The following is a 27,830-nucleotide window of genomic DNA, read 5'->3' as shown; positions in this document are numbered from 1 at the left end:
TGGTATAAAGGATGCAGGGGAAGAATTGAAAACACTTTGCTATAAGGTACTTGTACTACCTGAGAAGTGGTATAATATTATTTGAAAGTAATATTGGATAAGTTATAAATATATATTTCAAACTCTAGGGCAACCACTAAACATTTTTATAAGTATAACTGATATAAAAGAGGAAAGAAAATGGAATCATAGCAATATAAAATGTTTGATTAAAGCCAGAGAAGGCAGAAAAGGAGTGGAAGACAGAAAAAGAAACAAAGAAATGGTCAATGAATACAAAAAGTTACAAATATAGTATATATTAACTTCAGTTCAGTTCAGTTTAGTTCAGTCACTCAGTCGTGTCCGACTCTTTGCGACCCCATGAATCGCAGCACTCCAGGCCTCCCTGTCCATCACCAACTCCCAGAGTTCACTCAGACTCATGTCCATCGAGTCGGTGATGCCATCCAGGCATCTCATCCTCTGTCGTCCCCTTCTTCTCCTGTCCCCAATCCCTACCAGCATCAGAGTCTTTTCCAATGAGTCAACTCTTCACATGAGGTGGCCAAAGTACTGGAGTTACAGCTTTGTTTCCCCATCTATTTCCCATGAAGTGATGGGACCAGATGCCATGATCTTCGTTTTCTGAATGTTGAGCTTTAAGCCAACTTTTTCACTCTCCTCTTTCACCTTCATCAAGAGGCTTTTTAGTTCTTCTGCACTTTCTGCCATAAGGGTGGTGTCATCTGCATATCTGAGGTTATTGATATGTCTTCCAGCAATCTTGATTCCAGCTTGTGCTTCTTCCAGCCCAGCGTTTCCCATGATGTACTCTACATAGAAGTTAAATAAGCAGGGTGACAATATACAGCCTTGATGTACTCCTTTTCCTATTTGGAACCAGTCTGTTGTTCCATGTCCAGTTCTAACTCTTGCTTCCTGACCTGAATATAGGTTTCTCAAGAGGCAGGTCAGGTGGTCTGGTATTCCCATCTCTTTCAGAATTTTCCACAGTTTATTGTGATCCACACAGTCAAAGGCTTTGGCATAGTCAATAAAGCAGAAATAGATGTTTTTCTGGAACTCTCTTGCTTTTTCCATGATCCAGCAGATGTTGGCAATTTGATCTCTGGTTCCTCTGCCTTTTCTAAAACCAGCCTGAACATCTGGAAGTTCACGGCTCACGTACTGCTGAAGCCTGGCTTGGAGAATTTTGAGCATTACTTTACTAGCAGTGAAGTGAGTGCAATTGTGCGGTAGTATGAAGATTCTTCATGGGAAATAGATGGGGAAACAGTGGAAACAGTGTCAGACTTTATTTTTTTGGGCGCCAAAATCACTGCAGATGGTGACTGCAGCCATGAAATTAAAAGATGCTTACTCCTTGGAAGGAAAGTTATGACCAACCTAGATAGCATATTCAAAAGCAGAGACATTACTTTGCCAACAAAGATCGATCTAGTCAAGGCTATGGTTTTTCCAGTGGTCATGTATGGATGTGAGAGTTGGACTGTGAAGAAGGCTGAGCGCCAAAGAATTGATGCTTTTGAACTGTGGTGTTGGAGAAGACTCCTGAGAGTCCCTTGGACGCAAGGAGATCCAACCAGTCCATTCTGAAGGATATCAGCCCTGGAATTTCTTTGGAAGGAATGATGCTAAAGCTGAAGCTCCAGTACATTGGCCACTTGATGTGAAGAGTTGACTCATTGGAAAAGACTCTGACGCTGGGTAGGATTGGGGGCAGGAGGAGAAGGGGACAACAGAGGATGAGATGGCTGGATGGCATCACCAACTTGATGGACGTGAGTTTGAGTGAACTTTGGGAGTTGGTGGCGTGGCATGCTGCGATTCATGGGGTCACAAAGAGTCGGACACAACTGAGCGACTCAACTGAACTGACTGAACTTATGAACATTCTTTGGCATTGCCTTTCTTTGGGATTGGAATGAAAACTGACCTTTTCCAGTCCTGTGGACACTGCTGAGTTTTCCAAATTTGCTGGCATATTGAGCACAGCACTTTCACAGCATCATCTTTCAGGATTTGAAATAACTCAACTGGAATTCCATCACCTCCACTAGCTTTGTTCGTAGTGAAGCTTCCTAAGGCCCACTTATATTCACATTTAAGGATGTCTGGCTCTAGGTGAGTGTTCACACCATCGTGATTATCTGGGTCATGAAGCTCTTTTATGTACAGTTCTTTTGTGTATTCTTGCCACCTCCTCTTAATATCTTCTGCTTCTGTTAGGTCCACACCATCTCTGTCCTATATCGAGCCCATCTTTGCATGAAATGTTCCCTTGGTATCTCTCATTTTCTTGAAGATATCTCTAGTCTTTCCCATTCTGTTGTTTTCCTCTATTTCTCTGCATTGATCACTGAGGAAGGCTTTCTTATCTCTCCTTGCTATTCTTTGGAAATCTGCATTCAGATGCTGATATCTTTCCTTTTCTCCTTTGCTTCTCGCTTCTCTTCTTTTCCCAGCTATTTGTAAGGCCTCCCCAGAAAGCCATTTTGCTTTTTTGCATTTCTTTTCCATGGGGATAGTCCTGATCCCTGTCTCCTGTACAATGTCACGAACCTCAGTCCATAGTTCATCAGGCACTCTATCTATCAGATCTAGTCCCTTAAATCTATTTTTCACTTCCACTGTATAATCATAAGGGATTTTATTTAGGTCATACCTGAATGGTCTAGTGGTTTTCCCTACTTTCTTCAATTTAAGTCTAAATTTGGCAATAAGGAGTTCATGATCTGAGCCACAGTTAGCTCCTGGTCTTGTTTTTGCTGACTGTATAGAGCTTCTCCATTTTTGGCTGCAAAGAATATAATCAATCTGATTTTGGTGTTGACCATCTGGTGATGTCCATGTGTAGAGTCTTCTCTTGTGTTGTTGGAATAGGGTGTTTGCTATGACCAGTATGTTCTCTTGGCAGAACTCTATTAGCCTTTGCCCTGCTTCATTCTGTATTCCAAGGCCAAATTTGCCTGTTACTCCAGGTGTTTCTTGACTTCCTACTTTTGCATTCCAGTCCCCTATAATGGAAAGGACATCTTTTTGGGTGTTAGTTCTAAAAGGTCTTGTAGGTCTTCATAGAACCATTCAACTTCAGCTTCTTCAGCGTTACTGGTTGGGGCATACACTTATCAATAATTAATTAAAAAAAAAACATTTCTTCAGTTCTCTCCTCTTATTTACTTATTTATTTGGCTGCACTGGGTCTTAGTTGCAGTACCTGAGGTCTTCAGTCTTCACTTTGCCATGCTAGATCTTTAACTGCAGTATGCAGCATCTTTAGTTGCAGCATGCAAACTCTTAGCTGCAGCATGTCAGATATAGTTCTCTGAACAGGGATCAAACCTAAGCCCACTGCATTGGGAGCCCAAAGTCTTATCCATTGGACCACCAGGGAAGTCCTTCAATAATCACTTTGAATGGAATAAATATATCGGTTAACAGATAGAAACTGTCAAAGTAGATAAAAATCCAATAACCAACTATTTCTGTAAGAAATAAACACTAACTATAAGACAAAGACAGATTAAAAGTAAAGGGATGGTGAAAGATATACGATGCTAACACTAATCAAAAGAAAGCTAATTTCAGACAAAGTTGACTTCAGAGGAAGGTAAATTATCAGGGATTATATAGTGGTAGAGGGGTCAATTTTCTGTGACATAAGATCCTTTTATCTTATGGCAAAATCTGATGACTCCACTATTATAGTTGGAGGCTTCACCATCCCTTGATAAGTAAGTGAAATATCCAGCAGGATAAAATTGGTAAGGATATACTGAGCTGAATAGCACCATTAATCAACTAGTATCTAACTGACATTTATAGAATACTTCATCCAACAATAGCAGGATATACTCTTCTCAAGTTCACATAGAACATTCACTGAGATAAACATTATGTGTCATAAAACATACCTTAGCAAATTTAAAAGCATAGTTATCATATTGATTGTACTCTCTTATTACAATGGAATTAAACTAGAGATCAGTAACAGAAAGTGGTTGGAAAATCACATGAATTACAATAGGAAAAAAGATCTAAACGATTTTGGAAAATATTTAATCTAAGATTCCACCTCAGGAAACTAGAAAAAGAAGAGCAATTTGAATTCAGAGTAAGCCCAAGAAAAGAAAAATAAAAATCAAAGTAAAAGAAATGAAATTGAAAACAAGAAAGCAATGAAAAAAAAGATCAATGAAACCAAAAGCTGGTTCTTTGAAAAGATGAATAATATTGATAAACCCTTACCTAGGCTAACCAAGAAAGGGAGAGAAAAAAACACAAATTACTAATATCAGAAAGGAAAGAAGGGCCATTACTACTGATCTAATGTACATTAAAAGGATAATAAAATAATACCATGAACAAACTGCTCACAAATTTGATAACTTAGATGAAACTGGCTAATTATTTGAAAGATATAATCTATCAAGACTCATATAAGGAGAAACATATAATCTGAAATGATAACACATATATATATATTAAAGAAATTGACTATATAATCTGAATAGGCCTATATATATTAAAGAAATTGAATCAACAATTAATAACCTTTTAAAACAGAAAGTACCAGGCCCAGATGGTTTCACTGATGAATTTTACCATTTAGGGAAGAAATTATAACAATTCTCTACAACCTCTTGCAGAAAATAGAACCAGACGGAACACTTTCTAGCTCATTCCATGAAGCTAGAATTATCCTAATACCAAAGTCAAATATATTAAAAGAAAGGAAAACTACAGACCAACATCTCATTGAAAATAGTTGCAAAAATCCTCAACAAAATATTAGCAAGTCAAATTCAACAATGTTACAAAAATTATACAGCACAACTAAGTGGTATTTATTTCTAGTACACAAGGCTGATTTAATATTAAAAAACTAACTTAATCCATCATACAGTGACATGCTTAAGAAGAAAAACCATATGATCACTATCAATAGATGCAGAAGAATCATTTGATAAAATCCAAGATCCATTCATGATGAGAGCTCCTGTCAAATTAGGAGAAGAGAAAGACTTGATCAATTTGATTAAAAAATCTACAAAAATCTATAGCTAATATCATACTTATGCTGAGAAACTAGATGATTTCACTCTATGACTGAGAATGAGGTAAGGATGTCCCATCTGACCACTCCTATTTGACATCACACTGGAGCTCCCAGCTAATGCAATAAGGTAAGACAAGAAAGAAAGGCATACAACAGACACATGAAAACATGCTCAACATCGCTAATTATTCAGTTCAGTTCAGCTGCTCAGTCATGTCTGACTCATTGTGACCCCATGAACCGTAGCATGCCAGGCCTCCCTGTCCATCACCAACTCCCGGAGTTCACCCAAACCCATGTCCATTGTGTCAGTGATGCAATCCAAACATCTCATCTTCTGTCATCCCCTTCTCCTCCTGCCCTCAATCTTTCCCAGCATCAGGGTCTTTTCCAACGACTCAGCTCTCCGCATAAGGTGGCCAAAGTATTGGAGTTTCAGCTCCAACATCAGTCCCTCCAACATCAGTCCCTCCAATGAACACCCAGGACTGATCTCCTTTAGGATGGACTGGTTGGGTCTCCTTGCAGTCCAAGGGACTCTCAAGAGTCTTCTCCAACACCACAGTTCAAAAGCATCAATTCTTCTGTAACACCACAGTTCAAAAGTTTTCTTTACAGTTCAACTCTCACATCCATACATGACTACTGGAAAAACCATAGCCTTGACTAGATGGACCTTTGTTGGCAAAGTAATGTCTCTGCTTTAGAATATGCTGTCTAGGTTGGTCATAAATTTCCTTCCAAGGAGTAAGCGTCTTTTAATTTAATGGCTGCAATCACCATCTGCAGTGATTTTGGAGCCCAGAAAAATAGTCAGCCACTGTTTCCCCATCTATTTGCCATGAAGTGATGGGACCAGATGCCATGATCTTCGTTTTCTGAATGTTGAGCTTTAAGCCAACTTTTTCACTCTCCTCTTTCACCTTCATCAAGCGGCTTTTTAGTTCCTCTTCACTTTCTGCCATAAGGGTGGTGTCATCTGCATATCTGAGGTTATTGATATTTCTCCCAGCAATCTTGATTCCAGCTTGTGCTTCCTCCAGCCCAGCGTTTCTCATGATGTACTCTGCATAGAAGTTAAATAAGCAGGGTGACAATATACAGCCTTGACCTACTCCTTTTCCCATTTGGAACAAGTCTGTTGTTCCATGTCCAGTTCTAACTGTTGCTTCCTGACCTGCATATAGGTTTCTCAAGTGGCAGGTCAGGTGGACTGGTATTCCCATCTCTTTCAGAATTTTCCACAGTTTATTGTGATCCACACAGTCAAAGGCTTTGGCATAGTCAATAAAGCAGAAATATATGCTTTTCTGGAACTCTATTGCTTTTTCCATGATCCAGCGGATGTTGGCAATTTGATCTCTGGTTCCTCTGCCTTTTCTAAAACCAGCTTGAACATCAGGAAGTTCATGGTTCACATATTGCTGAAGCGTGGCTTGGAGAATTTTGAGCATTACTTTACTAGCATGTGAGATGAGTACAATTGTGTGGTGGTTTGAGCATTCTTTGGCATTGCCTTTCTTTGGGATTGGAATGAAAACTGACCTTTTCCAGTCCTGTGGCCACTGCTGAGTTTTCCAAATTTGCTGACCTATTGAGTGCAGCACTTTTACAGCATCAGCTTTTAGAATTTGAAATAGCTCAACTGGAATTCCATCACCTCCACTAGCTTTGTTCATAGTGATGCTTCCTAAGGGCCACTTGACTTCACATTCCAGGATGTCTGGCTCTAGGTGAGGGTGGGTGTTCACATCTTTGTGATTATCTGGGTCGTGAAGATCTTTTTGTACAGTTCTTCTGTGTATTCTTGCCACCGCCTCTTAATATCTTCTGCTTCTGTTAGGTCCATACCATTTATGCCTTTTATTATGCCCATCTTTGCATGAAATGTTCCTTTGGTATCTCTGATTTTCTTGAAGAGATCTCTAGTCTTTCCCATTCTGTTGTTTTCCTCTATTTCTTTGCACTGAACACTGAGGAAGGCTTTCTTATCTCTCCTTGCTATTCTTTGGAACTCTGCATTCAAGTGGGTATATCTTTCCTTTTCTCCTTTGCTTTTTGCTTCTCTTCTTTTCACAGCTATTTGTAAGGCCTCCCCAGACAGCCATTTTGCTTTTTTGCATTTCTTTTCCATGGCGATGGTCTTGATCCCTGTCTCCTGTAGAATGTCATGAACCTCCATCCATAGTTCATCAGGCACTCTATCTATCAGATCTAGTCCCTTAAATCTTTTTCTCACTTCCACTGTATAATCATAAGGGATTTGATTTAAGTCATACCTGAATGGTCTAGTGGTTTTCCCCATTTTTTTCAATTTCAGTCTGAATTTGGCAATAAGGAGTTCATGATCTGAGTCACAGTCAGCTCCCGGTCTTGTTTTTGCTGACTGTATAGAGCTTCTCCATCTTTGCCTGCAAAGAATGTAATCAACCTGATTTTGGTGTTGACCATCTGGTGATGTCCATGTGTAGAGCCTTCTCCTGTCTTAATGGAAGAGGGTGTTTGCTATGACCAGTGCGTTTTCTTGGCAGAACTCTGTTTGCCTTTGCCCTGCTTCATTCTGTATTCCAAGGCCAAATTTGCCTGTTACTCCAGGTGTTTCTTGACTTCCTACTTTTGCATTCCAGTCCCCTATAATAAAAAGGACATCTTTTTGGGTGTTAGTTCTAGCAAGTCTTGTAGGTCTTCATAGAACCGTTCAACTTCAGCTTCTTCTGCATTACTGGTTGGGGCATAGACTTGGATTACTGTGATACTGAATGGTTTGCCTTGGAAACCAACAGAGATCATTCTGTCATTTTTGAGATTGCATCCAAGTATTCAATTATTAGAGAAATGCAAATCAAAACTAAGAGACATCACCTCACACCAGTCCAAATGGTTATCATAAAACATGTCCACAAACAATAAATGCTAGAGAGGGTGTGAAGAGAAGGAAATCCTCCTATAGTGTTGGTGGGAATGTAAATTGGTACAACTATGAAGAACAGGAGGTTCCTTAAAAAACTAAAAATACAGCTACTACAAGACTCTGCAATCCCACTCCTGGGCATATGTCTGGAGAAAACATAAATCAAAAAGATATATGCACCCCAATATTCACTGCAGCACTGTTTACAATAGCCAAGACATGGAAGCATCCTAAATATCCACTGACAAAGGAATGGATAAAGAAGACGTGATACACATATACAATGGAATAATAACCCAGCCATTGAGAAGAATGAAATAATACCTCTTGCACCAACATGGACAGACCTAGAGATTGTCTTACTAAGTGAAGTCAGACAGAGAAGGAGAAATATATGACATCTCTTACATGCAGAATCTAAAAAGAAATTATACAAATGAACTTACTTACCAATCAAAGCTATGGTTTTTCAAGTAGTTATGTATAATTGTGAGAGTTGGACTATAAAGAAAGCTGAGCACTGAAGAATTGATGCTTTTGAACTGTGGTGCTGGAGAAGACTCTTGAGAGTCCCTTGGACTGCAAGGAGATCAAACCAGTCAATCCTAAAGGAAATCAGTCCTGAATATTCACTGGAAGGACTGATGCTGAAGCTGAAACTCTGGTACTTTGGCCACCTGATGCAAAGAACTAACTTATTGGGAAAGACCTTGATGCTGGGAAAGATTGAAGGCAGGAGGAGAGAGGGACGATGGAGGATGAGATGGTTGGATGGCATCACTGACTCAATGCACATGAGTTTGGGCAAGCTCCAGGAGTTGGTGATGGACAGGGAAGCCTGGCGTACTGCAGTCCATGGGGTCGCAAAGAGTAAGACACGACTGAGTGACTGAACTGAACTGAACTTACAAAACAGAAACAGAATCACAGAATTAGAGAAAGAACTTATGGTTTTCAGTGGGGAAGGGTTGGGGGAAGGGATAGTTAGGGAGTTTGGAATGGATGTGTACACACTGCTGTATTTAAAATGGATAACCAACAAGGATCTACTATAGAGCACAGGGAAATCAGCTCAATGTTATGTGGCAGCCTGGATGGGAGGGGAGTTTGAGGGAGAATGGATACATGTTTATGTATGGCTGAGTCCCTTTGCTGTTCCACCTGAAACTATCACAACATTGTTAATTGCCTATACTTCAATATAAAATTAATAGTTAAAAATAAGAAAAGAGAAGGCACACAGATTGGGAAAAAAGAAATAATATTGTCTTTGTTTGTAGATGTTGTGATTTTCTATGTAAAAAAAATCCCAGCGCATTGACAAAAAAATGCTCCTGGAATTAATAAGCAAGTATAATAAAGCTGTGAGATACAAACCCAATATACAAAAGTTAATTGTTTTCCTATACTAACAATGAACAACTGGAATTTGAAATTAAAAAAAAAAAAACACTTTAGCACCAAAAAAGAAGAAATACTTATGCACAAATCAAACAGAATATGTGTAAGATTTATATGAGGGAAAACTATAAAACTCTGATGAAAGAAATAAAATCCTAAATAAATGGAAGGATATTCCATGTTCATGAACAGGAAGACTTGATACTGTTAAGATGTCATTTCTTTTCAACTTATCTATGGACTCAATGCAATCCCAGTCAAAATCCCAGCAAATTATTTTGTGGATGTAAAAAACCCTGACTTTGTATTTTATGCACAAAGGAAAAAGACTCACAATATTCAAGTATAAGAACAAAGTTGGAGGGCCAAAACTACCTGATACAAAATTTAGCATAAAGATATGGCAATCATGATTGTGTTGGTATTGGTGGAACAACAGACATACAGGTTAATGGGCCAGAATAGAGAGCACAGGAGTTGACCCAAACTAAACAAATATAGTCAACTGATTTTTGACAAAGGAACAAAGCAATCCAGTGGAGAAAGAATAGTTTTTTCAACAAATGGTGCTGAAACAACTGGACAGCTCATGAAAGAAAAAAAAAAAAAAGCATCCAGACACTGTCCTTATACCTTCCACAAAAATAAACTCAAAATGGATCATAGAACTGAGTGTAAAACACAGAACTCTAAAACTCCTGGAAGTCCCCTGGCTTCCAGCATCCCAGCATGTGAACCCCAGCTCTTCACAGTCAGCCTCCAGCCAATTTTGCTTTCTGCTCTGGCCCTTTGCCCCATAACCTCCAGCTCCTGGGGCCCGCTACTTTGACCCGCACACCTTTGCTGGCAACAGATCCATGGCTGAAAGCAGGGAACTTGACGTGACAGGCGCCAAACAGAACACCAGAATGTGGCGGGTCAGGGTTCTTTGATATCTGTCACTGCAATGGGCTAAGGCCCCTGAAAGAAGTGAAGTTGGAAAACTGTGGATTTCCAAAAATCAAGGAAGGACCAAGGTGTTATTTACTTTGAAAGAGGATCTTGCAAATACTTATGATATTGGCAGAAAAATAGCTTCAGTCAGTGCTCTAGAGAACATGAATTTATCTTGCAAAGTGTTAGAGGACAGACATTAACAGGGTTTACTCAGAGCTCATCAGATAAGCTTTCACTGGAAGGAATAGTGGTACAAAGAGCTGAATGCTGACCCGCTGCCAGTGAAAACTACCAGCGATTCAAGAGATTACAAATAGAAGAATCTTCCAATTCTGTAAGGCTACCACAGCACCTGGACAAAGTTGTGACAACCAATTACAAACCTGTTGCTAATCATCAATACAATATAGAATATAAAAGGAAAAAGAAGAAGATGGAAAACAAGTTTGAACTGATAAACAACACATTTTAGACAAGCTGGTTTTGGCTTTTGAGAAACATCAATATTATAATCTTAAGGACTTGGAGGACACCACAAAACAGCCTGTGTTGTACCTGAAGGAAATCTTAAAAGAAATTGGTATTCAAGATGTAAAAGGGATCCACAAAGACACATGGGAACTGAAACCAGAGTACAGACATTCTCAAGGAGAAGAAAAGAGTGATTAAGAAGACCCAAAGCCCACCTGCTAACAGAACAACTAAAAGGTGATGCTCTAAGCAAACGACCTTGATATGTGAATCCTTGAGCACCATCTGTGTTAGGGGGAAAATGGTACTTTAATTTCTCTAGGTAAATTTTTTAAACAATGATTCTTGTAAAGTTGCTTAAGTGATTTTTGAGGAAAAAGAACACATTTATTTATAAACTTAACTTGTATTAAATAAAATTATTCATGATGGTGTTAGCAGTTGGGGGTTGAAGAAGGGTTTTATTTTTAAATATTAACTTTAAAAATGTAAAATTAGGAAATGTTTTCTAAATGAGGACTCCCTGTCCTTGTTTCTCTCTGAGGAGTTGAGGTAATACAGATTCAAAGTGAGTGGCACAGCAGGAAAAAGGCAGTCAACTACAGAAATTCTCAAGTTTCTTATTCTGAAACAGAACAAAACAAATCTCCTAGAAAATAACATATGAAAAAGTCTACTTGACCTTGGGTTTGGCATTGGATTTTTAGGCAGCACTCTAAAAGCACAATCCATGAAAGAAACAAATTATGAAGTTGGACTTAATTAAAATTAAAAACTTCTGCTCTGAGAAAGACCCTCTTAAGTTAATCAAAAGACAAGCCACAGACTGGGAGAAAATATTTGCAAAACACATATCTGGTAAAGGACTGGTATTCAATATATAAAAAGAACACTTAAAACAACAATCAGAAAATAATCCAATTAAGAAATTGGTAAAAGATTGAAACAGACACCTCACCAAAGAAGATATATAGATTACAAATAAGCATATGATCCCAACAGCAAAAGTCATTAGGGAAATGCAAATCAAGCCAATGAGCTAGCACTGCACATCTACTAGAACTGCTAAAATACAAAACACTGACAATACTAAATGCTGACAGGGATGTAGGGCAACAGGAATCTCATTCAGTGCAGGTGGGAATGCAAAATAGTATAGGCACCCTGAAAGAAAGTTTGGCAATTTCTTACAAAGTTAAAATAGTCTTACCACACAATCCAGTGGGGCATCCCTGGTGACTCAGACAGTAGAGAATCTGCCTGGAATGCAGGAGACCAAGGTTGGATCCCTGGGTTGGGAAGATCCCCTGAAAAAGGGAATGGCTATCCACTCCAGTATTCTTGCCTGGAGAATCCTATGGACAGAGGAGCCTGGTGGGCTACAGTCCATAGACTTGCAAAGAGTTGAACACAACTGAGCAAGTTAACACTTGTACACAACCCAGTAACCACACTTCTAGGTTTGCTCAAAATTGTTGAAACTTATATTCAAACAAAACCTGCATATGAATGTTTATAGCAGCTTTATCCATGATTCCAAAACTGGGAAGCAACTAAAATATCATTTAATAGGTGAATGGATAAACAAACTGTGGTCCCTCCATACAGTGGAATATTATTTAGCAGTAAAAAGAAATAAGCTATAAAGCCACACAAAGACATGGAGGAACTTTAAGTGCACATTGCTAAGTGAAAGAGGCCAGCCTGAAAAAGCTACCTACTGCATGATTCCAACTGTATGACATTCTGGAAAAGACAAAACTGTGGAGACAATTAATTAAAAGATAAGTGGTTGCCAAGGGTTGGGGGAAAGAGAGTATATGGGAACTGTTTCTGCTAAATGTTCCTATAAACCTAAAACTGCTCTAAAACATAGTCTATTAACTACAAACATTTTTATAAAATATCCACAAGTTTAAAAGCAACACTAAACTGCACGTAGTTCAACATGGATCTTCAAGCCCTGGCTCTATATCCTCTGTACTACTCCGCTTCCCTCTTGTCTCTGTACCTTCCTTCATGCCGTACCTTCTGCACTTCTTCATTTCACCCTTTTCTCAATGCCTGCTCATTTGTTAAGACTCAGCTCAGGCCACAAATTCTTTGTATTCCCATAATAAACTATTACATCTATAAAATTACAGTTTTCTGATCATGTATTGTTTAACTTACTAAATTATTAACTCCTTGAGGGCAAGGGCTATGTCTTATTCATCTCTGTATCTCCAGTACCTAATGTATTTTATAGTAGGTGCTCAGTACAATGTTTGCTGAAAGAATAAATGAATGACTATAGGAAAAGGTAAACTTGGGATGTGAACAGAGAGTCCTCTGACTCCAAGTTCATTGTACTTTTTACTGAATCATAATCTGCTAAGTATACCAATAACATAAAAAATTGCCCATCAATTTACACAGTTGTTTTGCAGCCTAAATAAGTGAAAGTGGTGTGCTCATTGGAGGTTCTCAATAAATGTTAATTTAATTTCACTTATTCTTTGGTTATATAGGTAGTAGGCTCCCCACTTTCATGCTCCCTCACTTTATATAGAGAATTATATCAGACAACTGGACATGGCCAACATTTCTTCAGTGATAAGCAATAAAGAGGAAAGTAAGGATAATGGCTGGCAGATGAGGATTGGAAATTTTTATTAAGAAAAAAAAAAAAGAAAAAGAAAAACAACCTTCAACATAGTCTGTATCTTCAAATCTTGTAACCTTAAGAGTTTACCTCATGTTCTATCTCACACCATAAGAATTGTAAACAGAGAGAATGCCCAAATACGTGTGGGAAGTTCAATATGTTTGAAGAAGATGGAAGCCATTAGCTTCACAGAAGAGTGAGAATTTTGAATAAGAACCACATGGAATGCCCATGTTTAGAGCCCAAATTTCAGTTTCAACATCTGCTCTAAGCATGACAAAAAGGCAAGAAAAGGTAGAGCTGTGCAAGTTGATTCCCACCCCACCCCATCACATCCCAATCTCTAAAGTATTTCCGATGTGAGAAGGCTTACATTCTTCATCCAAGGATTTCCTCTCTAGCCCTTGCAGCAGGGGCTCATGCCTGGGGCCTCAGGCTCCACAAACATGACTTAAGTTATGATCAACTATGAAACTTTTCTAGCTCAGTTCTGGTTTGGTTTAGGAAAGACTTGAAAATATTGTCAAAACTATGAAAATATTACTGTAGTCAGGCAACACAAAAACAGTCCCACTAACTGCTGACATTTCAGACTCTTAATGGTCTCTCAAGCTCCATGAAGTATAGGTTCCTGCAGGTCACCAGAGATGTTCCCAAAGTGACAAGCGTGTATTCTTGCTAAAGAAATATTTTGCAACATCAAGTCTTTGGTCACTTTAGTGGTTAGGATGAAAAAGCCAGGCCTAAGAGCAAAGAGTCTCTGAAGAGAATTAGAAAGATGCATGGAATGAACTGTGTTCTAGGGCAGTGTTTTACACTACATTCCAGGCAGTGCCAGGTCCTGTGTGATATTAACAGATGTCCTTAGAAAAAGGATATTTTGGACAAAAAGAGTTTGGGAAACATAGGGTCAAGGGAAAATAAACAGGTTCCTTCACTGAAGAGTTCTTACATCTTTGAATACACAAATGAGAAGAGTGACTCTCCAAAATGGGATATGCAATGCAGCATTTGGCCACAGAACTTTTTCTGAAAATACCTATCTCTTGTTGAATTAATGTTCTGGATTATAGTGTTTGGTAAATACTAAGGTTGTGGAAAAAGCTTGAGCTTTGTTATTCTTTCAGAACTGGGTTGGAATTTTAGTTCTAACGTTCAGTACCTGTGTGACCTTGAGCAAGTTACTCCACTTTTGAATGTTTTCATTTATGAAAACTGGGACTATAATATCTACCTCAAAAAAAAAATGTAAGGAGGATTAAGTGAGATAATGCACAGTACTTAGCACAATGCCTCGAACATATAGGTACTCAAGAAATAGCAGCTATAATCATCACATTCATTTCTTATCACCATTATTATCTAGCCACATCTGTGTCTGACAGGCCTGCCAAAATAGCTTCAAACTAGGTCTGGCCTGAGGATTCAAATGACTATATTTCGGACTGCTTTAGGAACCAAGTATAAGAAAAGAACTGGACTAGTTGTCCAGAGATATAGTTCTATGACTTATTAGCTGTCTGACCTTGGGCAAAGCACTTCACCTGTCTGCATTTCTCTCTCCTTCTGCCAAATATAGACAAGGACTAGGTGACCTCTTACTCTAAAATTTTGTGAGCCTTGGCTCTAAAATGCTGTGAGATTTATAAATTTATTGCTGAAGAAATCTGTGATACAGGTTAAATCCAATTATAAAGGATAGTCCTGTATAACAAAGCTATTTTTATGATCCAGCAGATGGCTGGCAGAAACAGTGCTTTGCCAATCTGGTTACAATGAACTCTGTATAGTGAATAATTCTGACAATTGCTTACTCTGGTCCTTGACCCCATAATCGTCACTCTGTAATGTTGCTCTAATCAACCAAAGAACTTGATTATGTGTTGTTTTCATTGTAGACATACAGAAGGGAGCTGAGTTAAGCTAAGTTATAGAATTCCTAGCTAAGACGTTTGTATCCAATTTCATTATTTTAGAGTTGAGGAAATAGGACAGGAGAGGTTAAGTAACTTGTCAGGGGTCACACAGTCAGCAAATAGGAGAGCTTTGAATGGGTGTTTGGACTAAATGATTCATCATCTGAGAACTTAGACATTTCACTGCAAAATCTCACCCAGACCATACATAAAAATGTTAAATGAAACCAGAAATGGTTATTATAGTAACTCTACTGTTTATGCTTCCCAACAAAGTAAGACGTGCGTTTGTCATTACCCTTTATCCCTGTGTTCAAGCCCTCTTCATAGGATGGTCCCTCTAATTGTACGGTACATGTTGACACAACTTAAAGCATGATAACCTTTGCTGCAGAGCTTCAATTAAAGGTTTTTTTTTTTTCAGTGTGTAAGTACATTACACCTCTAGGTCCTTTTAGATACATGCACACTTCCGTTCATAGAGGCCTCTAGTAGTCAAGTTTTTTTTTTTTTTTTCATTTTGAAACCATGTGGCCTTTGTAAAAATTAAAGCTAGATTAACAGAGAAATCTTATTATCAATATCAAGGTTAGCCTTTATGCTCTTGCTTTTCTCTACTTATATCCTCTCTCATGAGTATATTTATTTCCAGGGCTTCAACCCTTATGGAGAATCATACTTTCTAAGTCACAGCCCATGTCTCCAACTATCTTGTGACATTGCTTCTTGAATACATTTCCTGTTTCCTGAAACCTACATGCTTCAGATTGAATTCATCTTCTAAGTTATGCTAAGTCATAACTTCTATGCTAAGTCACTTCACTCACGTCCGACTCTTTGCAACCCCATGGACTGGGGACATAAATAATCAGAGCTATCCTAGCCTCCTGTGGGCAGATCAATCCAATCAATAGCACAGATGGTTATTCCCAGAAGTAATTTTCTCAGCCTTGCTAAGAGTGTGTGGGTGGTCCTCTGGTTCCCCTTCACTGGGGAGGAATGCAGCCACCACAGTTGACCAGGTAAACCACAGAGAGCAGTTAAATTGAGAACCACACCTATGCAACATGACTCTCGACTGGGTCCCAAAATAGTCCAAGATGGCTATATATTCTGCTGCTGTGCTTATGGTGTCTTTAATCAGAGACAGAGATCAATCAAGTCACATTGGATTCTTCTTATAATAAGACAAACTGGGGACTTCCAATGCTCAGTTTGTGCGCACTCTGGTTGTTTATGTTAGAACCTGTCTAGGATGAAAGTGTTGCTCAATATTTTACTTTAGGAAGAGCTAACACAATTTCATGCAAAGATGGGCTCAATAAAGGACAGAAATGGTAGGGACCTAACAGAAGCAGAAGATATTAAGAAGAGGTGGCCAGAATACACAGAAGAACTGCACAAAAAAGATCTTCATGACCCAGATAATCACGACGGTGTGATCACTCACCTAGAGCCAGACATCCTGGAATGTGAAGTCAAGTGGGCCTTAGAAAGCATCACTATGAACAAAGATAGTGGAGGTGATGGAATTCCAGTGGAGCTATTTCAAATCCTGAAAGATGATGCTGTGAAAGTGCTGCACTCAATATGCCAGCACATTTGGAAAACTCAGCAAATGGCCACAGGACTGGAAAAGGTCCGTTTTCATTCCAATCCCAAAGAAAGGCAATGCCAAAGAATGCTCAAACTACCACACAATTGCACTCATCTCACACGCTAGTAAAGTAATGCTGAAAATTCTCCAAGCCAGGCTTCAGCACTATGTGAACCGTGAACTTCCAGATGTTCAAGCTGGTTTTAGGAGAGGCAGAGGAACCAGAGATCAAATTGCCAACATCTGCTGGATCATCGAAAAAGCAAGAGAGTTCCAGAAAAACATCTATTTCTGCTTTATTGACTATGCCAAAGCCTTTGACTGTGTGGATCACAATAAACTGTGGAAAATTCTGAAAGAGATGGGAATACCAGAACACCTGATCTGCCACTTGAGAAACCTATATGCAGGTCAGGAAACAACAGTTATAACTGGACATGAAACAACAGACTCGTTCCAAATAGGAAAAGGAGTACGTTAAGGCTGTATATTGTCACCCTGCTTATTTAATTTCTATGCAGAGTACATCATGAGAAACACTGGGCTGGAGGAAGCACAAGCTGGAATCAAGATTGCTGGGAGAAATATCAATAACCTCAGATATGCAGATGACACCACCCTTATGGCAGAAAGTGAAGAAGAACTAAAGAGCCTCCTGATGAAAGTGAAAGAGGAGAGTGAAAAAGTTGGCTTAAAGCTCAACGTTCAGAAAACGAAGATCATGGCATCTGGTCCCATCACTTCAAGGCAAATAGATGGGGAAACACTGGAAACTGGCTGACTTTATTTTTCTGGGCTCGAAAATCACTGCAGATGGTGACTGCAGCCATGAAATTAAAAGATGCTTACTCCTTGGAAGGAAAGTTATGCCCAACCTAGACAGCATATTAAAAAGCAGAGATATTACTTTGCCAACAGAGGTCCATCTAGTCAAGGCTATGGTTTTTCCAGTGGTCATGTATGGATGTGAGAGTTGGACTATAAAGAAAGCTGAGCACAGAAGAATTGATGGTTTTGAACTGTGGTGTTGGAGAAGACTCTTTAGAGTCCCTTGCACTGCAAGAAGATCCAACCAGTCCATCCTAAAGGAGATCAGTACTGGGTGTTCATTGGAAGGACTGATATTGAAGCTGAAACTCCAATACTTTGGCCACCTGATGCGAAGAGCTGACTCATTTGAAAAGACCCCGATGCTGAGAAAGACTGAGGGCAGGAGGAGAAGGGGACGATAGGGAATGAGATGGTTGGATGGCATCACCGACTCAATGGACATGGGTTTGGGTGGACTCCGGAGTTGGTGATGGACAGGGAGGCCTGGTGTGCTGCGGTTCATGGGGTTGCAAAGAGTCGGAGATGACTGGGTGACTGAACTGAACTGAACCCAATTTTATTATTTCCCAAGAAGTGTATACCTATCTGCCTTCATCAGAGGTTATCCATCAATGTTGTGAATGTTAGCTTCCTTTTCTATTTTCAGTATTGCCACCCCCATCTTGCATGCCACGTTCTGTACATTGTATTCTGCAGAACTTTGTTCCAGGAAATACTTTTTCCTTTGCAGGAATATTGGATAGATAACAGTAAACCACAGAACTGCATTCAAGCCCCAGTTCTATCACTTACTAACTGTTGTTTGACACGGAGAAAATTACTTTATTTCCCTGGCTGTATCCTCAAAATGAAGATACTACTACTTGCTTTAGAGAGTTGTAAGGATTATAAAAGATAATACAAAAGTATATGCAAGATATTCCTCAGGCGCTCAAGAAATATAAGTTCTCTGCAAAATTTCATAAGCATATAAATTTAATTCATCCCCAAACCAAGCAAGCAGAAAGTTCAAATAACTAAGACCTTTAATCTAATAAGAACTGATGTTCAGAATGACAATACTAAGCCATAGCAACATTCTGAAATGGTCTTGAAGGATACAGCTTCCTGTAGAAATTTTTTTTTCTTTTCAGTTAATTCTTTCAATTATATTCAACTCATAAGTGTTGTTTGAACACAAGATGTTTCACACTACATTTGTACCACATGAAACAGGCAATGTAAGCCCTGGGCACCTTGTCCTATTTTTTCAATCAACTATCTTGTGTTTTCTAGCTATAGAATTATTTCTGTAAAAATAATGAGAGTCTGTATAATTGTTCAATAGTTAACATTTCTTATTTCAGTTTCTTGCCTCATTGCACTGGCTAGCACTTCAACAATAATGTTGAAGGAAACTCCCTGGTGGCCTAGTGGTTACGATTCCATGGTTCCACTGCAGGGAACCCAGATTCAATACCTGGTTGGGGAACTAAGATCTTGCAAGCTGTGTGGTACAGCTAGATTTTTAAAAAAATTAAAAAAGAGAACTAAAAAAATAATGTTGAACATCAGCAGTTATAATTGAGTATCTTTGAGCTGATTTGATTTTGGCAAGAAAGCCTCTAATATATTTGCCCTTAAGTACTATGCTACTTCCCCAATGACTCAGAAGCAAAGAATGTGCCTGCAATGCAGGAGATGCAGGAGACGTGGGTTAGAACCCAGGGTTGGGAAGATCCCGTGGAGGAAGGCAGTGCAACCCATTCCAGTATTCTTGCCTGGAGAACCCCATGGATAGAGGAGCATGGTGTTGCATAGTCCATAGGGACGCAAAGAGTCGGACATGGCTGAATTGACTGAGCATGCACTCATGCATGCACTATGCCATTTATTAGGCCAAAAAATTCTTTATTGTATTAAAAAATACTCTTTTATTCCTAGTTTACTAAAAATTATCAGCACAAGGTATTAAATTTTTATCTAATGCTATCTGAGCTGATCATCCTTTGAGTTGATAATGTAATATGATATTTAGAAGGATTTGTTATCAAAGTTATACCAATTTCATTAAATGTATTGATAAGTATTTCTTCTCCTTTTTCACTTTGTAGGTTTATAGATCATGGCATCTAGACCCATCACTTAATGGCAAATAAGTGGGGAAAAAGTGGAAACGGTGACAGATTTTATTTTCTTGGGGTCCAAAATCACTGTGGATGGTGACTGCAGCCATGAAATTAAAAGATGCTTGCTCCCTGGAAGGAAAGCTATGATAAACTTAGACATTGTATTAAAAAGCAGAGACATTACTTTGCTGACAAAGGTTCATATAGTCAGAGCTACAGTTTTTCCAGTGGTGATGTATGGATGTCAGTTGGACCATAAAGAAGGCTAAGCAGTGAAGCACTGATGCTTTTGAACTGTGGTGTTGGAGAAGACTCTTGAGAGTCCTTTGGACAGCAAGGAGATCAAACCAGTCAATCCTAAAGGAAATTAATCCTGAGTATTCATTGGAAGGACTTTTGCTGAAGCTCCAATACTTTGCCCACCTGATGTGAAGAGCCAACTCATTGGAAAAAACCATGATGTTGGGAAAGACTGAAGGCACGAGAAGGATGAGATGGTTGGATGGCATCACTGACTCAATGGACATGAATTTGAGCTAACTCCAGGAGATGGTGAAGGACAGGGAAACCTGGTGTGCTGCAGTCTATGGGGTCAAAATGAGTCGGACATGACTTAGCGGCTGAACAACAAGAACATGGGAAATATTTGTTTTCTAATATCTTGATTTAGCCGTAACTCCTTTTCCCCCCAGGATGTCTTTTGGTGGCTTTTCTCCCTGGTGGAAAAAAAAATGTACAAGAGCCTTCATTTAAAACATTTCCAGCTAGTCCTGTTTTGTAGCACTTCCTTGATGACAATTGATGCACAGTCTCAGTTTTTTGTAAGAGTTTACACAGCCATGTTAACTTAGGAAAAAAATCCATTGATCTCTTCTTATTTGTTTTCTGTGTATTTTCATCTAAGGTACCAATGTCATTGCCTCCAGAAGGAAGGATGAGAGATGAGGTGTGGAGGGAGGAAGGGGATAGATGGGCTCAAGGAGCATGAGGAATGAAGTCTGGGAGGTTTGCCCTGGAAAGATTTGGTTTATGGAGGTTATGTGTTTCAATTGATCTTTGGAAGAGAATTAGCTGCCAGTCAAAGCAACTACTGTAGGAGCTGGAGAAAGAAATATAATTTCAGTGTGTTTCACCATCAATTAATATTACAGAACTATTGGCATACCTTCACTTTTTAACATACAACTGTAACTGAAACACGGCAGAAAGCAAAGAGGAACTGAAGAGCCTCTTGATGATGGTGAAAGAGGAGAGTGAAAAAGCTGGCTTAAAACTCAAATTAAAAAAACTAAGATCATGGCATCCTGTCCTATCACTTCATGGCAAATAGATGGGGAAACAATGGAAACAGTGACAGACTTTATTTTCTTGGGATCCAAAATCACTGTATATGGTGACTCCAGCCATGAAATTAAAAGATTCTTGCTCCTTGGAGGAAAAGCTATGACCAACATGGTGGTGGTTTAGTCGCTAAGTTGTGTCTGACTCTTTTGACCCCATGTACTGTAGCCCGCCAGGCTCCTCTGTCCATGGGATTTTCCAGTCAAGAATACTGGAGTGGATTATTATTTCTTCTCCAGGGGATCTTCCCCACCCAGGAATCGAACCCAGGTCTCCTGCATTGCAGGCAGATTCTTTACTGACTGAGCTATGAGGGAAGCCCAACGACCAACCTAGACAGCAATTAAAAAGCAAAGACATTACTTTTCCAACAAAGGTCTGTCTAGTCAAAGCTATGGTTTTTCCTGTAATCATGTATGCATGTGAGAGGTGGACCATCTAAGCTGAATGCCGAAGAATTGATGCTTTTGAACTGTGGTGTTGGAGAAGACTCTTGAGACTCCCTTGGACAGCAAGGAGATCAAAACAGTCAATCCTAAGGAAATCAGTCCTGAATACTCATTGGAAGACTGATGCTGAAGCTGAAGCTCCCATACGTTGGCCACCTGATGCGAAGAACTGACTCTTTGGAAAAGACCCTGATGCTGGGAAAGACTGAAGGCAGGAAGAGAAGGGGACAACAGAGGATGAGATGGTTGGATGGCATCATCGACTCAATGGACATGAGTCTGAGTAAACTCTGGGAGTTGGTGATGGACAGGGAAGCCTGGTGTGCTGCAGTCCATGGGCCTGCACAGAGTCAGACATGACTGAGTGACTGAACTGAACTGTAACTGAAATGGACGTCTTATGGAAATGCAGTGATTCAGTTCAGTTCAGTCGCTCAGTCATGTCCAACTCTTTGCGACCTCAAGAATCGCAGCACGCCAGGCCTCCCTGTCCATCACTAATTCCTGGAGTTCACTCAGACTCACATCCATTGAGTCAGTGATATGATCCAGCCATCTCATCCTCCGTCGTCCCCTTCTCCTCCTGCCCCCAATCCTTCCCAGCATCATAGTCTTTTCCAATGAGTCAACTCTTCGCATGAGGTGGCCAAAGCATTGGAGTTTCAGCTTTAGCATCATTCCTTCCAAAGAACACCCAGGGCTGATCTCCTTCAGAATGGACTGGTTGGATCTCCTTGCAGTCCAAGGCACTCTCAAGAGTCTTCTCCAACACCACAGTTCAAAAGCATCAATTCTTCGGTGCTCAGCTTTCTTCACAGTCCAACTCTCACATCCATACATGACCACTGGAAAAACCATAGCCTTGACTAGATGGACCTTTGTTGGCAAAGTAATGTCTCTGCTTTTCAATATGCTACCTAGGTTGGGCATAACTTTCCTTCCAAGGAGTAAGCGTCTTTTAATTTCATGGCTGCAGTCACCATCTGCAGTGATTTTGGAGCCCCCCAAAATAAAGTCTGACACTGTTTCCACTGTTTCCCCATCTATTTCCCATGAAGTGATGGGACCAGATGCCATGATCTTCATTTTCTGAACGTTGAGCTTTAAGCCAACTTTTTCACTCTCCTCTTTTACCTTCATCAAGAGGCTTTTTAGTTCCTCTTCACTTTCTGCCATAAGGGTGGTGTCATCTGCATATCTGAGGTTATTGATATTTCTCCCGGCAATCTTGATTCCAGCGTGTGCTTCTTCCAGCCCAGCATTTCTCATGATGTACTCTGCATAGAAATTAAATAAGCAGGGTGACAATATACAGCCTTGATGTACTCCTGTTCCTATTTGGAACGACTCTGTTGTTCCATGTCCAGTTCTAACTGTTGCTTCCTGACCTGCATACAAATTTCTCAAGAGGCAGATCAGGTGGTCTTGTATTCCCATCTCTTTCAGAATTTTCCATAGTTTATTGTGATCCACACAGTCAAAGGCTTTGGCACAGTCAATAAAGCAGAAATAGATGTTTTTCTGGAACTCTCTTGCTTTTTTGATGATCCAGCAGATGTTGGCAATTTGATCTCTGGTTCCTCTGCCTCTCCTAAAACCAGCTTGAACATCTGGAAGTTCACGGTTCACGTAGTGCTGAAGCCTGGCTTGGAGAATTTTCAGCATTAGTTTACTAGCATGTGAGATGAGTGCAATTGTGCGGTAGTTTGAGCATTCTTTGGCATTGCCTTTCTTTGGCATTGGAATGAAAACGGACCTTTTCCAGTCCTGTGGCCATTGCTGAGTTTTCCAAATTTACTGGCATATTGAGTGCAGCACTTTCACAGCATCATCTTTCAGGATTTGAAATAGCTCCACTGGAATTCCATCACCTCCACTATCTTTGATCGTAGTGATGCTTTCTAAGGCTCACTTGACTACACATTCCATGATGTCTGGCTCTAGGTGAGTGATCACACCATCATGATTATCTGGGTTGTGAAGATCTTTTTTGTACAGTTCTTCTGTGTATTCTGGCCACCTCTTCTTAATATCTTCTGCTTCTGTTAGGTCCCTACCATTTCTGTCCTTTATCGAGCCCATCTTTGCATGAAATGTTCCCTTGGTATCTCTCATTTTCTTGAAGAGATCTTTCGTCTTTCCCATTCTATTGTTTTCCTCGATTTCTTTGCGTTGATCACTGAGGAAGGCTTTCTTATCTCTTCTTGCGATTCCTTGGAACTCTGCATTCAGATGCTTATATCTTTCCTTTTCTCCTTCGCTTTTTGCTTGTCTTCTTTTCCCAGCTATTTGTAAGGCCTCCCCAGAAAGCCATTTTGCTTTTTTGCATTTCTTTTCCATGGCGATGGTCTTGATCCCTGTCTCCTGTACAGTGTCACGAACCTCAGTCCATAGTTCATCAGGCAATCTATCTATCAGATCTAGTCCCTTAAATCTATTTCTCACTTCCACTGTATAATCAAAAGGGATTTGATTTAGGTCATACCTGAATGGTCTAGTGGTTTTCCCTACTTGGTTCAATTTAAGTCTGAATTTGGCAATAAGGAGTTCATGATCTAAGCCACAGTCAGCTCCTGGTCTTGTTTTTGTTGACTGTATAGAGCTTCTCCATCTTTGGCTGCAAAGGATATAATCAATCTGATTTCGGTGTTGACCATCTGGTGATGTCCATGTGTAGAGTCTTCTCTTGTGTTGTTGGAAGAGGGTGTTTGCTATGACCAGTGCATTTTCTTGGCAAAACTCTATTAGTCTTTGCCCTGCTCCATTCCGTGTTCCAAGGCCAAATTTGCCTGTTACTCCAGGTGTTTTTTGCATTCCAGTCCCCTATAATGAAAAGGACATCTTTTTTGGGTGTTAGTTCTAAAAGGTCTTGTAGGTCTTCATAGAACCATTCAACTTCAGCTTCTTCAGCGTTACTGGTTGGGGGCATAGACTTGGATTACTGTAATACTGAATGGTTTGTCTGGGAAACAAACAGAGATAAATCTGTCGTTTTTGAGATTCCATCCAAGTACTGCATTTCGGACTCTTTTGTTGACCATGATGGCTACTCCATTTCTTCTGAGGGATTCCTGCCCTCTGTAGTAGATATAATGGTCATCTGAGTTAAATTCACCCATTCCGGTCCATTTTAGTTCGCTGATTCCTAGAATGTCGACGTTCACTCTTGCCATCTCGTTTGACCACTTCCAATTTAATGCAGTGATTAAACTTACAAATTATGTATACTGAACTCAGATGATAAGTATCTTATATTTCCTTGTGATGCTGTCTGTGGAAAAAGCTTTGCTGTTTTTCTAGGAAATGTGCTCTTTGGGTCTTTTCCCCTTTGGATGCTCACTTTCTGCATAGATACAAACAGAAGCGAGGAGCACCCTGGAACATGTGGGCTATGACTATAAGACCTGGTTATAGGTTGTCAGAGAGTGAAGGGTATCATAGATTTCAGTTATTCCTAATAATTTTTAAAGTCAGTGCTCAGGAACTGCCCTATATCTAGAACAGGAATAACCTGGAAAGCCCAACCTCCTGGGCAAGTTTGGATTGCTTCAAACTGCATCTTTCTAATTGATCCACTCTTTTTCTCTACCTTTCCTTCTCTAGCAGTGTTCCCACTTGCCTAATTTGCTAAAAGCATCTGGGTCAGTAACTTTCCTTGGGCACTTAAGTTTATTTCCTTTTAGCTCCAGGGCTGTTATAAAATGCTTGCTGAAATCTAGGCTGTGATTCAGTGGGGTCTGATACAGAACCTAGATTTAGAATCTGGAAAAGCCCAGGTTTCCCCCTTTTAAACACAAATATGTCACACTATAACAACTGGAGAGAAGTGTCTATGCTCTGTGAGGACTCTGTTTCTTCTGGCCTAGTGGTTGCCCCTTCTGCATTTGAGGAATAAGTCTAACAAAACACCAGCAACAAATTAGATTTGCCTTTTTATAGAAATTCATAAAAAGTTGAACACATTATTTAAGAAAACTATTTTTAAACAAAGCCCTTCCCTCCATATTATCCCAACAGTCTACTGCTGGCTCTTCCCATTCCAATGAATGAGGTCATGCTTTATGGGAGACATCTGCTTCTCAGGATATTACTGCCCTGAGCACAGAAAATGACTTCATTAGAGGGAACAGTGGACCAGAGAGATTCAACAGGAGACTTACATATGTGAAAGCAAAAATAAAAAGAGCCAATTAAGATTCTCCTCAAGTCTGTAGCCTTAGGGATAGACTGAAGATCTGGTGATTTCACTCTCATATGACTTTCTTTTGCTTTAAAATAATGAAGTATGCATGAAAACTTCCCGAAAACTGTAACTCATAGCAATACCACCTGTATTTATAAATAGAAAAGCTGTCTTCTCTCAAAGGATTGGATGGATTACATTCTGAGTAGAGGCCAGGTGTTTGAAACTTTGGGGTTGCTACTGAATGCACACCCATGCAGAGTAAGCTCTATTTCAAAGAAGCATTGTTTGAAACAGTGTGGCAGATGTATACAATGTCATCTTTCAGTTCTGAAGAGCAAATTCAGAACATTAGCATGGATTTTGGCTTTCTAGGAAGATGATTGCCAGAGCAGTTTTATAGGATTTTTGACATATGTTGTTTATAACCTTAATTTTTAAAATGAGCAAGTCCAGTAAATCTGTTACCTACTAACCAAACTCTGGTCTAGTTTCATCTGTTCCCATTTTATTTGATACTGTGAAGAGGTTTCAGTAGATAGCTAAATATTTTAGGGTTATTCGTAATCTTATATCCCTATTGAGTAAGAGTTTTGAAAGAAAACTCTTAAAATAACTAGCATTTTAAAAGGCAAGAAGTGCTAGTTTAATTTACTAGACTTTGCTTGTAAGGACTCATGATGTAGCTAGAATCACAAAAGTGGAAGAGAATGATAAGAGATTATGTAGGTAGGTCCCCTTTGACCTAGGAGGGGTAAGAGTTTGAAACATTATGGATGGCTAGTTTGCAATCTGTTGCTATAATCTGCTTTAACCTTGAATTCCACCCAGGGTCAAGAAATTCTTCCTGGCATATAATGGAAGTTTGTCTTGCTATCATATATACTGTCCATTGTTTAGTTCATTTCACGAATGGAGAACAACTTGTCTGAGTCTTCAAAATAACCCACGGTGGAATAAAAAATACCCGTGAAATGTCCCCTTTTCTTTGGTCTCATATATTCCAGCTCCTTTCTTCTCTATCCCAAGGTCCAATTTTCTAACCTTTTAGTCATATGGATTTCTCTTTTCCAGAATCTCTTTAATTTAATAACCATTTCCCGAATGTCTGCCATATGCAAGGTACGGGGCTGTTTCAGACAAAGTGGATCTTCTAACTGGCTGTATCCAAAGAATTGTCTGGAAAGAATTTTAAAAATCTAGGCCTTATCTCAGATCTACTAAATATAATCTGGGGTTAGAGTGAGGGAATCTGTATTTAAAAAGCAAGCTGTAGATGATTCTTATGTAGTTAGCCTGGTACCAGTCCAAGGTTTAGAATTTAAGAACAAGGGTTTTAAAGGTTGCCACAATAGGGTCATCTAGTGGGGTGCTCATGGTACAGATATGACAATAACAGAAATGTTTACAGAGAACAGCAGATGAGTAAGAAAACTGCCACTCCATTTCCATATCATTTTATAAAGTGAATTTGGAATTATTTTTTCACTTAATCTTCACATTAACTGTGGGTGGGTGGGTGGTAGTATGTCCATTTTACAAAGAATGCAACAGAAGCTCAAGGAAGAGAAGATCACGTATCTAGTATCCCACAGTCAGTGGCAGAATTAAGACACAAACTCAGGTTATTTGATTCCAAATTATTCATTTTTGCTACTTGTTACAACTTCACAATAGTCTTGGAAAACAATAGATATTGGATTTAAAGGAGGGAAAATGATAGTTCAGTAAGAAACGAACATTCAGTGGTGGCAATATGATAAAATCACACAAAGTCTGATATCACATCACCATTACATTAGAGGCCTTTAATATATGAAATCCATTCCTGTACAAAATGTCTTTTGTCCCTCCAATGAGAGGCAGAAGATGAACCAGGCTCAAGAATTCCTAAACGTCTGCCCAGTGGCAAACACCCATAAAGAACCTGTATTTCCTGGTACTGTGTGTGTGTGTGCTCAGTCATGTCTGACTCTT

At 39.5% G+C, this 27,830-nt stretch overlaps 1 protein-coding gene and 1 pseudogene across 4 annotated transcripts in view; one reads left to right on the top strand and one right to left on the bottom strand.

The window, feature by feature from the left end:
• Positions 1 to 27,830, bottom strand: part of EDA (ectodysplasin A) — a 397,101-nt gene that overhangs the window by 28,914 nt on the left and 340,357 nt on the right. The window lies entirely within an intron of this gene.
• Positions 10,030 to 11,087, top strand: LOC113886862 (annotated as a pseudogene).

Source organism: Bos indicus x Bos taurus, chromosome X (assembly GCF_003369695.1).
Source record: "Bos indicus x Bos taurus breed Angus x Brahman F1 hybrid chromosome X, Bos_hybrid_MaternalHap_v2.0, whole genome shotgun sequence".
NCBI classification, from domain to species: domain Eukaryota; kingdom Metazoa; phylum Chordata; class Mammalia; order Artiodactyla; family Bovidae; genus Bos; species Bos indicus x Bos taurus.
This window is presented reverse-complemented; position numbering and strand designations above follow the sequence as displayed.